This window comes from Pongo pygmaeus, chromosome 17 (genome assembly GCF_028885625.2).
Source record: "Pongo pygmaeus isolate AG05252 chromosome 17, NHGRI_mPonPyg2-v2.0_pri, whole genome shotgun sequence".
Lineage (NCBI taxonomy): Eukaryota > Metazoa > Chordata > Mammalia > Primates > Hominidae > Pongo > Pongo pygmaeus.
In genome coordinates, this window is record NC_072390.2 from 84,826,981 (window position 1) to 84,842,150 (window position 15,170).

Genomic DNA, 15,170 nt, shown 5'->3' on the forward strand with positions numbered 1-15,170 from the left:
TGTTAATTTTTTGGCAGGCTAATTACCCCATTCAAAATAATTTCAGTCTCTTATACTACCATCAAACTCAAACTGGTTTTGTAATTATTTTAATAATGTAATATCTTTTGCAAGATTATTACAATACTATTTTTTGCCATGCCTGTATGCAAAAGGATCTCCATAAAATTAAAGGCAGCATGTCCTTGCTTGCATTGTTTTTGTGAGTGTTTTTTAATAAGCAAACAATATTTTTTTTAAGTTTTAAATAAATTTAAATATTGCTTTTAGGCAAATATACTTTCTTGATCACAGCATATGGTTGGAATCCACAAGTGTCTGAAATGAATCCTTGCTTCACAGTCATTATTAATAAACACGGATTTAGACATAAACTACAACCAACCAAATCATTGTCTTTATGCTATGACCCCATTGTGATATTGTCACACATCCAAGATAAGACTTAGGTTTGGGGATTCTATATGAAAAGGAGATGTTTAATGCTTCCGTCTTCACCCAGGGGACATGATTTATCACATTCTTAAAATGAATTTGTGGTCTTATAAGGCAATTATAGTGAGGTTTTATTGCATTTGATATAATATTTTTAAGTTTATAACTTTCTTCTTAAAAGCTGCTAAATATTTACTCAATGTCACATTCTAATAATATCTATCCAGCCCGCTAGGGTAGGTCCCACGTCTCTTAAAATTTTAAGGAGAGAAAAAAAAAAAAAAAAAAAAAACCTGAACTGGAGTAATCTTACAAGTCTGGGGCCCTTTTGCACTACGGTAATATTAAAGTCTCTACCACGCTGATTTCTCTGAAAAGCATTAGATCCTGTGTTTACTTAGTAGTTATGAACTTGTTCAACTATTTCTGTCTACCTAGATATTGAGAGTGTAATAGTGTAATCACATTCTGATAGCCATTGGGAAATACAAATTCTTATAAGAAAATGAATATTTTTAAGATATTGTTTACTATTTTAAAAATTATGACTATGAAAATGAGTTGACATGTTTTAGAGATTCACTGACCTAAAATCTATGATGCACCTTATTTTTTTACTGGCTTTAAAAAGGTAGTGTATTAGTCCATTTTCACACTGCTGATAAAGACATACCCAAGACTGGGCAATTCACCAAAGGAAGAGGTTTAACGGACTCACAGTCCCACGTGGCTAAGGAGGCCTTACAGTTATGGTAGAAGGAGAAAGGCACATCTCACATGGCAGCAGACAAGAGAAGAGAATGAAGCCAAGTGAAAGGGGTTTCCCCTTATCAAAACATCAGATCTCATGAGACTTATTAACTACCATCAGAACAGTATGGGAGGAACTGCCCCCATGATTCAGTTATCTCCCACTGGGTCACTCCAACAACACATGGAAATTTTGGGAGCTACAATTCAAGATGAGATTTGGTTGGGGACAGAGTCAAACCATATCAGTTAGTTTTACATATATATATATATGAATTGAATGTTGTTGTTAAGGTTTTGTTGGGGTTGGGGTTTTGTTTTCGTTTTTTCATCATTTACCAGCACTACCTCCAGGATCCCTTCCCTTGGATCCTTCTAGATATACCTGTCTTCCTCTTTCTATGGAAAACAATTTAACTATTTTGTCTGTTTCAACATTTCAATAGACTTCCACTCAAAATTTTAAATAACAAGTCATTTTCTTTCATGAAGAATGGTTATTCAGAATTTTCACTCCATTTATACCTGTCCACATTAGTTTTTTAAGATCTTTCTATTTGATAGAGGAATTTGGTATCTATTTTTTTCCCTCTGTTGTTTATTTCCTTGTCTTTGAGATTAGAGATCTGTCCTTTGGACACAGTTCATTTGTGTTTTTCTCCTTCTCTGAATTTTGGGTGTCATTTGCTCTTTAGTGACTGAGAAATTGTCCATAATTTTGTGCATCTGTTTTGTAAATTCCAGATGATTTCACCGTTGTTAAAATGAGCCAGTGGGGGAAGGTCTTGTCCATACTTGATCTAGAGAAATAAAAGTGGGACATAGTGTTCCCTGGGTCTGGACTGATGGGGTCACTGGTGATGAGACTGGGGACAATTTAGAGGGCAGATTGGCAGGTAAGGCATGGCCAGTCATCCTAGCAAACCAAAGCCAAAGGCCAACACTTTCTAGATTTTATTAGCTCATCGCCCAAGGCATATCACTTGGTATAAATTTTAGCTATTTATTTATACTACTATATGCACTAATAGTAGTATTGGTACAAATAATACATATGAAAATAATACAATTGGATGTCAAAATACTTTTTTCACTGACACACTTTTTCAAATGCATTGTTAAATTCTACTGTAAACCTGAAGTGTAGACATGAACAGTAGGAATGGATCTACATCATTTATTCTGGAGAAGCATCCCTCCGTCACCTCATAATTATATGCCATAAGTCTCAAGGAGCACTCACCTAGCGTGGGGCAGAAGGAGAACAAGGACCAGGAAACTCTCCGTGGTAATCATCCTCAGTGCAGCATGGCACCTGAGAGATGTATTCATAGTCTCACATCAGCTCAGAGCAATTGCTCTTTTACCATAAGGATCATAACTTTGCATTTTAAAGGTAAAAACAACCAATTTGACGTGCAAGCTTATTTTCTCAAGAAAATCACAAAAAAAACCAGACCTTCAAAGGAAGTGATAAGATTCATAATTATGTACAATTTTATCCTGTGAAAGACAAAACTCCTTTATTTAACTGCTGACTTGACATTTTTACTTCATATTACCTCATAAACATTGTAAGCAAAAAAGATGAGCTCCTGCCTGCATGGCCAAAATTCAGGCGAGCCCCTGATCTTTTGTATGAATTATTTTTCAAAACCTAAGCACCCATATTCAGCATGGTGCTTACTAGTAGAAAATTAGTGCTTAAAATATGTGTCTCACTAACTTTGATAATATTGCTTCCATTTAGAAACCTGGGAAAAACCCAGTTACTAATTTTTAACAATTAGAAATGCAAAATAATACTTAAATATTGCAATATAGTTAGTATGAAAAGGTGGTTAGTGGAAGCAAATGTTATATGTCATACAATTAAGGATTCTGTGATGTCATAGGTAGACTTAATTTATTCCTAAACCTTCATTGGTCAGGGATGCAAAGAGAAAGAATCTTTTCTCTAATGCATAACCAAGTGGTTAAGAGGAACGATAAAACAGAAAGTTCTTAAATATGATACAAAAGCATAAAAATATAATTAATACATAATAAACATGAATTATGTTATATATGCTGTAAGGTCTAAGTTAGTTAAGGAATTTCTCACATAATGGACTCCAACATTTCTGTACTAACCCAGAGTTATCAACGCCCTTCTGGGTTTTTTGTTTTGTTTTTTTTTTAACAAAATATCATTTGATTTGCCATCAACAGTGTTAGTGGTACACATTTCTTCATAAAAGAGTATACTTCTGGGACTCTAAGATTTTCTTCTGAACTACTGATATCTGTCCTGCAAGTTTTGTATGCTTGTTGGTGCAAACTTTATCTACCAGAAGGTGTACACAGTAGGTTTTTAGATAACAAGGTCTCGTGTTTCTCTTTGAAATGGTCCTAAAACATTTCTTGACTGAAACATTGAAGAGTTGCAATTAACTAAAATATAGTCAAACACAAGACGTGAAGTACCAACATTGCACAGAGCTTCAATTGAAGTGAGGAAATCCTGAGCCTGTGCACACAGGCAACAGCAGCCACATCACTGCCACCACCTGGCAGCCATCATTTGGAGGCTGCTATTCCATAGACGATGTCATAACAAAATATACCCCAATTTCAGAAATACTAAAATGTAAAAACATGTGCTTCTGTTGAATGAAGGAATTAATCAATGAATGGCTCCATTGTTTGAATAAAGCCAGCTGGGGGTGGTGTCCTGGGATACAGAAACCTAGGAGTGAATGTGGTGACGTTTCACAAATCACGGGAGGAGATCAAACCAGAACTTTACAACTCTCTTGACTTTATCTTCTTGATTCCAGAAATCATTCTTGATTTAATGACTATGAATGAAGTTTAGGAACTTTCCGAATGAGAATAAAAGAAGCCTAAAAGGCGACCAAAACTGTCATTGTGATTCCTACAGACCAATTAGTAAAAAGCAATTCACATTAAAGTATGTGTGGGTTCAATAAAAATGTATTGAACTTTAAAGTTAATTAAGCAATAACGAAGATCAGAGTTGCCATTTCTCGATAAAAACTGTTTCCTAAGTCATTTAATTAATGCTCTGTCCGAGGGAGAAAAAAAAAATCAGAACTGGTATTATCATAGCAAGAGACTTACCAAATTAGACACACAGAAAGAAAAGGCACTAGGTTCCTAAACACTTTGTCTTAGCATTACTTCTTTGGAATTAAAGCAAGAGTTTATATAGACCTATGATTTTAAAACATTAAATACATCCCTGATGCAATTTTTTTTCATGGAGGCCTTTGCTACTCTATACTTTGTAATTAAAACTCAATTAGATATTATGATTTAAGTCTTTTTGTGGCACCAGAAACCTCATTTATTCTCTGGGCTACTTTATTTCATTTATTGAACACTATGGTAAGAACTAGAGAAATAAAGATAGGTAACACATAGTCCCTTCCCTTAATGAGCACATAGTGTACTTGGTAAGATAGATCAACTAATCGTTTCAATATAATATAGGAATTGTAATAAAATACATCCCAGGAGGGTTATGTATTAGGAATATAGGTTAAGTTGTATCATTTTAAAAACATTAATGATGTCAACACCCAATCTCAATAGCTCAATACAACAAAGATTTATTTCCCACTCAAGCTATGCCTGATGCAGGCTTGGACAGATCACCAGGGCACCTGGATTCAGAAACCTAGGATACTGCAATCTTGTGACTCAGACATCTTCATGCTAACCCACCTCATTGCCATGCATAGCAGGGGAAGAAGGTGGGAACATTCTCCAACAAGCATGCTATGGACTCAATTGTTTCTCCCCAAAATTCATATGTTGAAGCCCTAACCCCCAAACTTCTTATATCTTTATGACAAGAGCCAGAGATGATAGGTCCTTTTATAGATGGAATTAAAGTTAAATGAAGTAATAAGGGTGGGGTCCTAATCTGATAGGATCAGTGGCTTTATAAGAAGGAGAAAGAAACCTCTCAGCCCCTCTTCTCTGCCATGCGGAGGAAAGACCATGTGGGCACACATCAAGAAGGTGACCATTTCCAAACCAGGAAGAAAGCCCTCACCAGAACCCAACCATGCTGGCACCCTGATCTCAGACTCCAGCCTCCAGAGTGAGAAAATTAATTTCCGTTGTTTAAGTCACCCACTCTGTGTCATGTTTTTCTTATGGCAGCCTGGGCTAATACAAAACATTTAAATACTTTAGTACAGTGGCAATGCATGTTATTCCTATTAATAGCCCACCATCCAGAAGGTGGCCTCCCACAGCACCCCCACCCCCCACCCCACATCTGCGAAGGGACAAGTGGAGAGTATGTAGAATATTTGGTAAGCATATTGTCTCTGCCACAGTCATATCTTCTGATGAGCAAAGATCCCTTTTTTCTCTTCTTCCTACACACTCAATTGTTCCTTAAGGGAAACAACCCAAAAAGCAATCCAGCAAGCCACTGATTATAGCTCAAAGTCCAGAGTCTGCAGGCGATTTGTAGCAGTGCGTACATCAGGTCCAGATATGACTTTTTTTTTTTTTTTTTTTTATTGAGCCGGAGTCTCGCTCTGTCGCCCAGCCTGGAGTGCAGTGGCGCGATCTCGGCTCACTGCAAGCTCCGCCTGCCGGGTTCACGCCATTCTCCTGCCTCAGCCTCCCGAGTAGTTGGGACTACAGGCGCCCGCCACCACGCCCGGCTAATTTTTTTGTATTTTTAGTAGAGACCTGGTTTCATCGTGTTAGCCAAGATGGTCTCGATCTCCTGACCTCGTGATCCGCCTGCCTCGGCCTCCCACAGTGCTGGGATTACAGGCATGAGCCACCGCGCTCGGCCGATATGACTTCTAATGGTTCCAAAAGAACGATCCAGAAAAAGATGCTTTTTTTCCCCCCTCTACCCACCCTGGCCCAAGGAACAGTGGTTTAAGAGAGGTGGGATGCCTACCCCTGCAAACACTCCCATTCAAGGGAAAGTTCGGGAGGCAAGCAGGCAACAGTCACTGGTCCTGGTGATTCTGAATAGCTGCTTGCCGGATATCTTCAGGGTCTTTATCCAGAATTAACAAGGATATGCGACTGGGCCCTCGTTCTGCTCTTTGGGAATAACGTGCCAATCCTCTATTCCACTTGGTTCTGCCCTCGGCCCGCCAGGAGGATTTTCCTTTATCATTATCCTCCTTGTCCATATTCGAACTGGACATTGGGAAAATGTTCTCTTTGAAGTGTTGCAAGTTTATCAGCCCACATTCTACCGTGAGAAGTTGTAGTAGAGATCTGAAGGTTACTGAATCTCAACAAGTTATAAATATTTTGTATTTAGGGCCTGTTTTCCCTGTAAAACTTTGTCAAAATATTACTAGATTTCTTGTATATTTAGTGCCAGTCAATCACTTGTACCAAGGAAGTGTTTTCTTGGTTTTTGTTTTGTTTTGTTTTTTGTTTTTTGAGCTCTATTTCTCAGATATGCTCTGATTGTTTATTTCTTCCCCCAAAACTCTGTCTTTTGATTTGAAAGGTGCCTTGACTTTGTCAGGTTTTTGTAGGAGCAGCACTCACTTAATTCTTTGCCCTGGGTCATTTTTATCTAATTAACAGATTATAATGGGTATCCTACCCTTGAGCTGCTTTTTACCTTGGCACACCTTAATTGAAAGGTTTTAGCAATAGGTGTGGGGATTACATTTAATCTGCTCTTTTCCTTGAGACTGCTTTAACTTGCTTTTGTCACTTAAAGACATTAAGTGTCTGTCTCAGAGCTCTCTTTTCCAATTTTACAAGGTTTTGAATTTTTCAAATGCCTTTCGTTTTTGCTTGAAAATTCTCAATTTCTTTCTAAGAGCCTCTTTCTTTTTAGTACCTTATCAGTCAACAAACACTGTTAACATTTTGTTATCTAACCGCTTTTCCTAGATGTTGTTGGAGGAATAAAATGAAAAACAAAATCTCCCAATGCAGAAATCTTCTCCATAAAGGTGATTAAAAAAAAAAAAAAAACAACACTCCATTATTTCTGCTAAGAAACTGCAGACAGAAGGAGAATCCCACCCTTTGATATAGCCAACCAGGTACAACTCAATACATGCAGGTTCTCAAGGTAAACAATTACTGGTCTCAAGCAAGAGAACTGGACAGCACTGTTTGTCACACATGCCTCATCCTTGTAACTGGGGTAACCATTTGTGTTGGCTAATTGGCCTTATGCAGAGGAAAAACAAACTTCTTGTATCTTTATGACAAGAGACAGTTTTGCAAGTTGGAGAGAAGTAGCACCTGAAGTTAGGCACCCTCTCTATCACAGAAACTAGGAGATGGGGGTGCATCTCCCTTCAGATTTACATGTGAAAGGCATGGTTGTGAGTCCTTGAGAAAGGCATTTTAGGTTCTTAAAGCTGACAAAAGACCTATCTAGTTTTCAGAAGAATTATTTACATTTCAAAGAGAGGAGAAAGTGCTTACAACCAAAAGTTCTCTAAAGTTAAATGCCCTAAGAAACAGGAAGTATAATTGCCCATTTTCAACAGGGAGAATAGAGCCTCTTATTTTTAAATTTCACATTTGTGCGTACAATCTAGAAACTCTTAAGACATGAAATTGGCCTACCAAGTTATCACAAGTTCTACTAAAAGGCAAGAGCTTTACCGAATATCTCACTGCTAAATATCATCCTCCCAGCTTGCTTACTACTTTACTTTATCGCTGGCCCAGCCACTATTTCCGTGCTCTGTATCTTAGGGCTATTTATTCATTTATCACTGCACCACTATTAGGATCAAGTATTAGGATCATCACTTATCCTTAAGTGATGAACAAAGTCTCAATGGTTTATGCAGCTGGAACTGATCTCTCACTCATGCTAGTCCACTCTGATTCTGGGCAACTATCCTAGGCAATTAGGACAACACTCACATCAAAAAATAGATGCTTTGGCTTCAGCAGGTGTCCCTTCTGTTCATAGCCCTTTCTTGGGAGCTAGTGATAAGGTTTCCAGACTGTGCTGGGTGCAGGGAATGAAGGGGAGCATGAGACATTTGGAGAACAGTCCTGTCTAGGCAAACAGGCACCAAATTTAATTGTAGGGACTCAGGAAAGGCTTCCTGAAAGAAGATGATTTGCACGGCGAAACATAAAATATGAATTGGACTTCTTCAAGGTAAGGCGTGAGGTTGGCGTGAGGATAGAGGGGTCAGGTTACTCTCCATGCTGCACAGCACGGGCAGAGCATGGATGGTTCCTTCGTAGCAGATTTTAGCTGCTGGAGATTAGAGTAAGAATAAAGTGGGCAGAGAGTTTGTTAGAAAGTCAGATAAAGCTCAAAACCAGGAGTGTTTTCTATGTCATGTCAAAAAATAAATTGGACTTTATCTTACAGGCAGCAAGGAGTCGTTTTTTAATGTAGCAAGTAAACATAGATTTAAATTTTAGATATGTCTATCTGGTGACTCTGGAGGATATTTTAATAATGAATCCTGTAGGTTAATAATTTATAATATGCAATGTACCTAGGGCAATATTGTCTGAGCAATCGTGGTTTGAAATGACATGGGAGAATGAATCAGACCGCTCAGACTCCGCTTCTGCATGAGCCAGCACTTTCCCTGTGCCTTCAGTTATATTCTATTAACCTTTCCAAGGCTTGATTTCCTCATCCGTGAGAACCTGATAAAAATATACTCTGCTATGTCTACCTTCAGTGCTGATATGAGGATCGAATGAAATAATGTGCTTTGAGGCCGGGTGCGGTGGCTCACGCCTGTAATCCCAGCACTTTGGGAGGCCGAGGCAGGGGTATCATGAGGTCAGGAGTTCGAGACCAGCCTGGCCAACATGGTGAAACCCTGTCTCTACTAAAAATACAAAAATTAGCTGTGCATGGTGGCGGATGCCAGTGTCCCACCTACTCGGGAGGCTGAGGCAGGAGAATCATTTGAACCCAGAAGGCAGAGGTTGCAGTGAGCCGAGATCATGCCATTGCACTCTAGCCTGGGTGACAGGGCAAAAATCTGCCTCAAAAAAAAAAAAAAAAGTGCTTTGAAACAAGGGCTTTGAAAGCTGTAACACAGGTATATGAGATGATTAAATTCGGCAAACACCTATTTTTACATGCACAGCACTGGACAGGGCAATATAGGGAATCAAAAAGGAGCCTTTCCTTTGAAGAAATCAATATTCTTTCATGAAAAACGCTAAAACACCAGAGCATGATTTTGTAGCTTGAGCTGCAGGAGAATGATTACAAACAATGAACTGAGTATAAACTCACAGCAGGGCTCTCTTTGTGGGAGAGCGATGCCAATATCACTGCTTTGTCCTTATTTAGAACATTTCGTGAAATCTTCTTCAAGGGGACTTTTCAAAGCAAGTTCATATGCCCTTCAAGAACATCCATCGTATGACTCTGGCTTCACTTACTTTAATGGTGGTAATAACCACGTGCATTAGCCTCACAACTTGTGAGGCTTGAAATCTTCTAATGAGTGCTAAGGAATGGAGTCCTGAAATTATTATTTTTAAATTAAATAGCCAAAGTCTTGTCAAAATTCCTTATAAATGAAAATATTTTTCATTCTTAATTAGTCAAATAGATTAACTTATCCTTGACACAAATGTTAATTTTTTCCCATTTTTTATTGCAATAATTTTTTTAAAAAATAAGTTGATACATGTGGATTCAATTCATCTACTTTTGTTGGGAAAATGCTAAAACTCTCACAACAAAAGTCTAAGAGGAGGGTCAAAATTGTAGTTGCTCTTGTATTTACAAGATTTTTTCTTGGTGTTGAATAAATTCTAGACAAAGATTATAAATTCATTATTATCTTTATCTTTTACAGACACACATCATATTATATGTACTTGATCATGGTAATTAACTCACAATGTCTTATGTTTTACTAAAATTAAAGAATTTAAAATTATCTGGGTTATTTAGCATTAGCAAAAGAGTAAAAAAAAAGATATTTTTCTTGTTATAAATAAAATTCAAATTGTGATCAAATCTGTTCTTTCAAAACTATTTTTTGCTCTTATATTTTCTTCTAATATCTTTACTTGCTTAGATTTTTCACCATCTTATTATAACTTCTTGGCCACTTGATTTTTTAAAAAATTATAAACTTACTGGCTAGGTAGGCACCATTGCTCAAGCCTACTACATTCCCAGCACTTTCGGAGGCCAAGGCTGCCAGATCGCTTGAGCTCTAGGAGTTCAAGAGCAGACTTGGCAACATAGTGAGACTGCATCTCTACTAAAAATACAAAAAATTGGCTGGGTGTGGTAATGTGCGCCTTTAGTCCCAGCTACTGGGGAGGCTGAGGTGGGAGAATCACCTGACCCCGGGAGTTTGAAACTGCACTGAGCCATGTTCATGCCAGTGCACTCTAGTCTGGTCAGCAGAGTGAGACCCTGTCTCAGGAAAAAAAAAAAAAAAATTATAAACTTACTATTTTTAATAATTTTCATTACTGTAAATGAAGCAGATCAGAAGAGGTTTAACAAAACTTAAAGGAGAAAAAACTGACTTTTTGGATACTGAATATATTTCAAACATTTTTCTAATTCTCACATACATTATAGCACAAAAGTCCTACAAAATAGGTATTCTCATGCTTCTCACAAATGAAGGGAATACAACTCAAGAATCAAAATCAATTTGCACACACATAGTAAAACCAATCCAAACCTCACAGGGCTGCAAAAACACATGTTCTTCTCATGATAACATAGCTTTGCTAATACGTCTCAGGTTTTGTGTTTGGAGGTCAAAGAACTTAATTTGTGTGGTAGAGGCTCCAACAGCAATAACTAATAGATGGGAAAACATATTCTTTTGACCCGAGGAGATATTAGATTACAAAAAGCAAAATTAGTGCGAATGTAGAACAAAATCAGTGTTAAGTGTAGAACTTCCAGACACTAGATTTTCTTCCTTAATATTTCTAAGTACATCATGGATTCGTAATTGTCTTAAAAGATGATGCAGTCCATCGTTAAGATATTCTGCCATGAGAACAAAAACCGATTAAACTACAACAAAATTGGGTATTTTTTGTTCCGCTTATTTTACCATGAAGAGTTGACTTAGATGAAATAGGTAGCTTGGTTTATTCAAAACTAGCTCCACTTTCACCTGACTCAAGCAAGGCTGTGTCTTAATAGAAGATACAGAGACGCTAGAGGTTATGGGAGCATAAGGCTCAACATTTGCTGCCGATCTTAGATCTGCCCTCCAGCTTTGGTTTGTCTACTGTTACTCTTCAGGCTACATCTACAGTTCCGGAGAAATATATTAGAGTTAATCAACCCTTCAAATAGAGGTGAGAAAAAGCTTTCCAATTTGTTTTCGATATATGGTACCTGGAACATGGGCTTTATAAGACACCTCCAATTCATATCGTTAGAGGAGCAAAGAAAATAAGTGCACAGAGATCCTGAGTCCACGATATGCTTTCCCTCAGACCTATTTCCAAGTAAATAATTTACAAGTAAAATTAGTAGGCAATTAGCACCTATGGACTTCATTACCTTTGGAAATACAATCCCGATGATAGTGGAATCTTTTAATGACAAACAAGGTAACAGATATTCAAATAAAATCATCCTTAATGAAGCTGTGATTAAAAACCACTGTAATTTTCATACCGTTGTTAAAAATTATGTTACTTGTAGAACTTTTACTAAATTTTACTTTTCATGTTGATTAAAAACAAACCAATTGGTTGGTATATTCTCTGAATCATTTCTTTGGAAAATCAGCATCTACTTGGATTACAATTAGTATATATGAAAAAATAATGCTACTCTATTCTTTAATATGAAAATATATTTGCTCCTTGAAATTCTGAACAATCCATTTTCCTTTGACATTTGTTTGTCCAAATACTCCTCAGGGCATCACATGTTTATTTGCTCATCTATTGCCTGATGTGTTTCAATTATTTAATTACATAATAGATAAAAAATGCCAAATAATTAATTTTACCCTACTTTGTAGGGCTGATGTCAAGTCAGTTAGGAAAATAAACAATACTACTTTGTATCAGAAGAAAAAACTTTCCTGACTTTTAATACTTCGTGAATTCTGTAGGCGAAACCATTCGTGGCAGGCCCTATACTTGTTTTCTGTTAGTTGTAGGTACTTGTCTTTTTCCTTATAGTCACCCTAAAAAACTCAAAATGAGCAGACAATTGATTATTAATCATTCTCTATACTGGCGTAAAAAAATGAACCTTTTCTGAATCACATTTATGTAGAAAATCAATTCTGTGAAGGAACACTTTTATGAAAGAGGCAATGAACCTTATTGTGTTTATTTTGAAGGGTGCAGTTTACAACTCAGAATAAAATAGGACGATACTAATTTTCAGGTGAAAGACCACTGAGACAGATAGTGTATAAATGTATACAATCCACCAAACTCTCTGGGTATGCCAATTATCTTTCTATAAATGTACACTGGGGCCTGGCGACGTGGCTCATGCCTGTAATCCCAGCAATTTGGGAGGCTGAGGCAGGCAGATCACTTGAGGCCAGGAATTTGAGACCAGCCTGGCCAACATGGTGAAACCCCCCATCTCTACTAAAAATACACAAGTTAGCCAGGAGTGGGGGTATGCACCTGCAGTCCCAGCTACTCAGGAGGCTGAGGCAGGAGAATTTCTTGAAGCCGGGAGGCAGAGGTTGCAGTGAGCCGAGATCACTCTACTGCATTCCAGCCTGGGCGACAGAGTGAGACTCTGTTTCAACAACAACAAAAATGTGCATTGGAAGCTCACTTCTCCAAAATTCCCAATAAATGAAGTGCTAAATATAAAATTGTATCTTTCCTGATTTGATTACATAGGTGGAAAAGATGCTTGAAAATATTGCTTTCAAGATATACGAGATTGACCTTGAAATTACAGCTACAATTTAGAAACTCGGAGATTTTTTGCATCCCAGATTATCTAAAGGGTATCAGTTACTCTCTCACAAATGATCACTGAGTTCCTATTATTTGAGAGATATTCAGGATGCCCAGATCACAATCTATCCCTAGCCAGTTGAATGAGAAAGCTATTATTTATTGTTTTAAAATCATGATTAATCCAGTTGTGGGAAAAGCACAAAGAAATGAAAGGTAGAACTTGTGACAATTATTCAACGAGATCTGAAATTCATGAAGATTTTTGCTGAATTGGGGAAGAAAAGATTTAGAAGTATTCAGGTAGTTAAAAAGTCAGATATGTTTATTTCTGTCATCATTATACCAAAATAGCATTAGAGAACTAATACCGTGGGAGGTAGCATGGATTGTGGAATAAGCTTCCCGCATACCAAATCTCTTTTATTTATGTGTATTCCAGAGGTTCCTAACAACTGAATGCAACCCTCTTAACACAAATACTTATGTACAGGCAGAATTTGCTGAGATACTAATGAGCTATGACTTCAGGACTCCTCTGTTAAAGGTGACCTTCCACCCTGTTCACATGTGATCATATATTTTTGTCATTTTGTACATGACAATTATTTTTCTGTTCTTTATATTTAAGTAAAGTGGCCTCTAAAATTGTATAAGCTTTCAGCCTCACAAAACTTGCATCTGTACCTTCTTACTCTTATATCTGTTTAATTATCTTACTCAAAGGGGTGCTGGATTTCTATAACTACATCATACCTTTTTTACACCTCCTCCTTTTCAAGTGGAACCTGTGAAACTCCCAGGATGGTAGATCTGCATTGGTGTTATGGTATATCACCATGAAACGTTTTGCTGCTGAATCACATAGGATTAACCTCCCAGTCTTGGCTCTAACCTCATCAGTACTCGCAGCAAAGTGGTGAAAATAAATTATAGATTCAAGGATGTGTCCCACTATGGTGGAGGAAGGTACACACCTAATCTATGATCATTTCTGTCTCGAGTACCACTAAAGGGACCTCCAGCGGGACAGGAGGTGATACAGTCTCATCTGCTTGTAAACTTGCTGGTGAGTAAACTCCTGGTAAATAGACTACTGATCTTTACTAAAAAGAGACCCCCTATATACAGACTGCTCTTAGCAGGACGCTTCTAGTTTACGATTACCTATGGTAAACAGACCTACAGCTTCCGGATTTAGGAGGCAGAGCTTTCTGGAGAATGACAAACTAAACAGTTGGGATATAAAATAGAGAGATTTCCTAACTCTCACCACTCCTTGCTGGGGGCACTAGTGCAGACCTGGTGTAATCTGAGCCAGACAATGCACACCCGAAAGCAGAAGCGGGGCCCTGGGAGCTGCCTGGACAGCCCAGACCTCTCCTGCTTTGTCCTGGGCCTCCTGATTGTTTCTGTCAGTGTTTCTATATTTAGATTGTTTCTAAATATCAGTAACTTGATATTTAGTAAATTCTCTTGATAATTTCATCCTTTTTATTGGCTCATGCACCAGTATGCTCAAAAATGGTTTATGTGGAATAAGTAAAATAAATTTAGAACAGAAATTATGCTCTGTTAATGTTCTTTCATAAATGAGTAAGCCATAAAAATAAATATTTTTTAGCAATATATCTGCCTCAGAAGAAAAAAACTAATAAATATTGCAAAGAGATTTTTTTTAAATACCAATATACCACAGAAGTTGAATAAAAAGAACTTAGAAGGAAATTTTGCAAGGCAATTCACCTTGATCATTAAATATTTAGCAACATTTTCATATAAGTATTTTTCATCTATGCAGTGCAAAATGTGATGAGTGTATTTATATAAATTTAGGTAAGTTGGATTATGCTTTCATTGACTCATAGAATTACTCCAATAATACACGAATCAAGAAAGATTTGGTATGAACAGTACGTATATGCAGAAATCAAATCATACCATAGAAACTTACTTTGTATATTTATTTAATGTGTTTTTTTGTAATAAATACAATATGAGACACTCATTACCTAGGGAAAAGCTCTAGAATGAAAAATCCTTTATATATGACTAAATGTGGCACTATTACGTTATACATGTCTCACATTAAG

The 15,170-nt window shown here is 37.2% G+C and overlaps 1 protein-coding gene across 2 annotated transcripts in view; it reads left to right on the plus strand.

Moving 5' to 3' along the window:
- DOK6 (docking protein 6) overlaps positions 1-15,170 on the plus strand; it is a 447,352-nt gene that overhangs the window by 298,220 nt on the left and 133,962 nt on the right. The gene's annotated exons all lie outside the window — the stretch shown is intronic.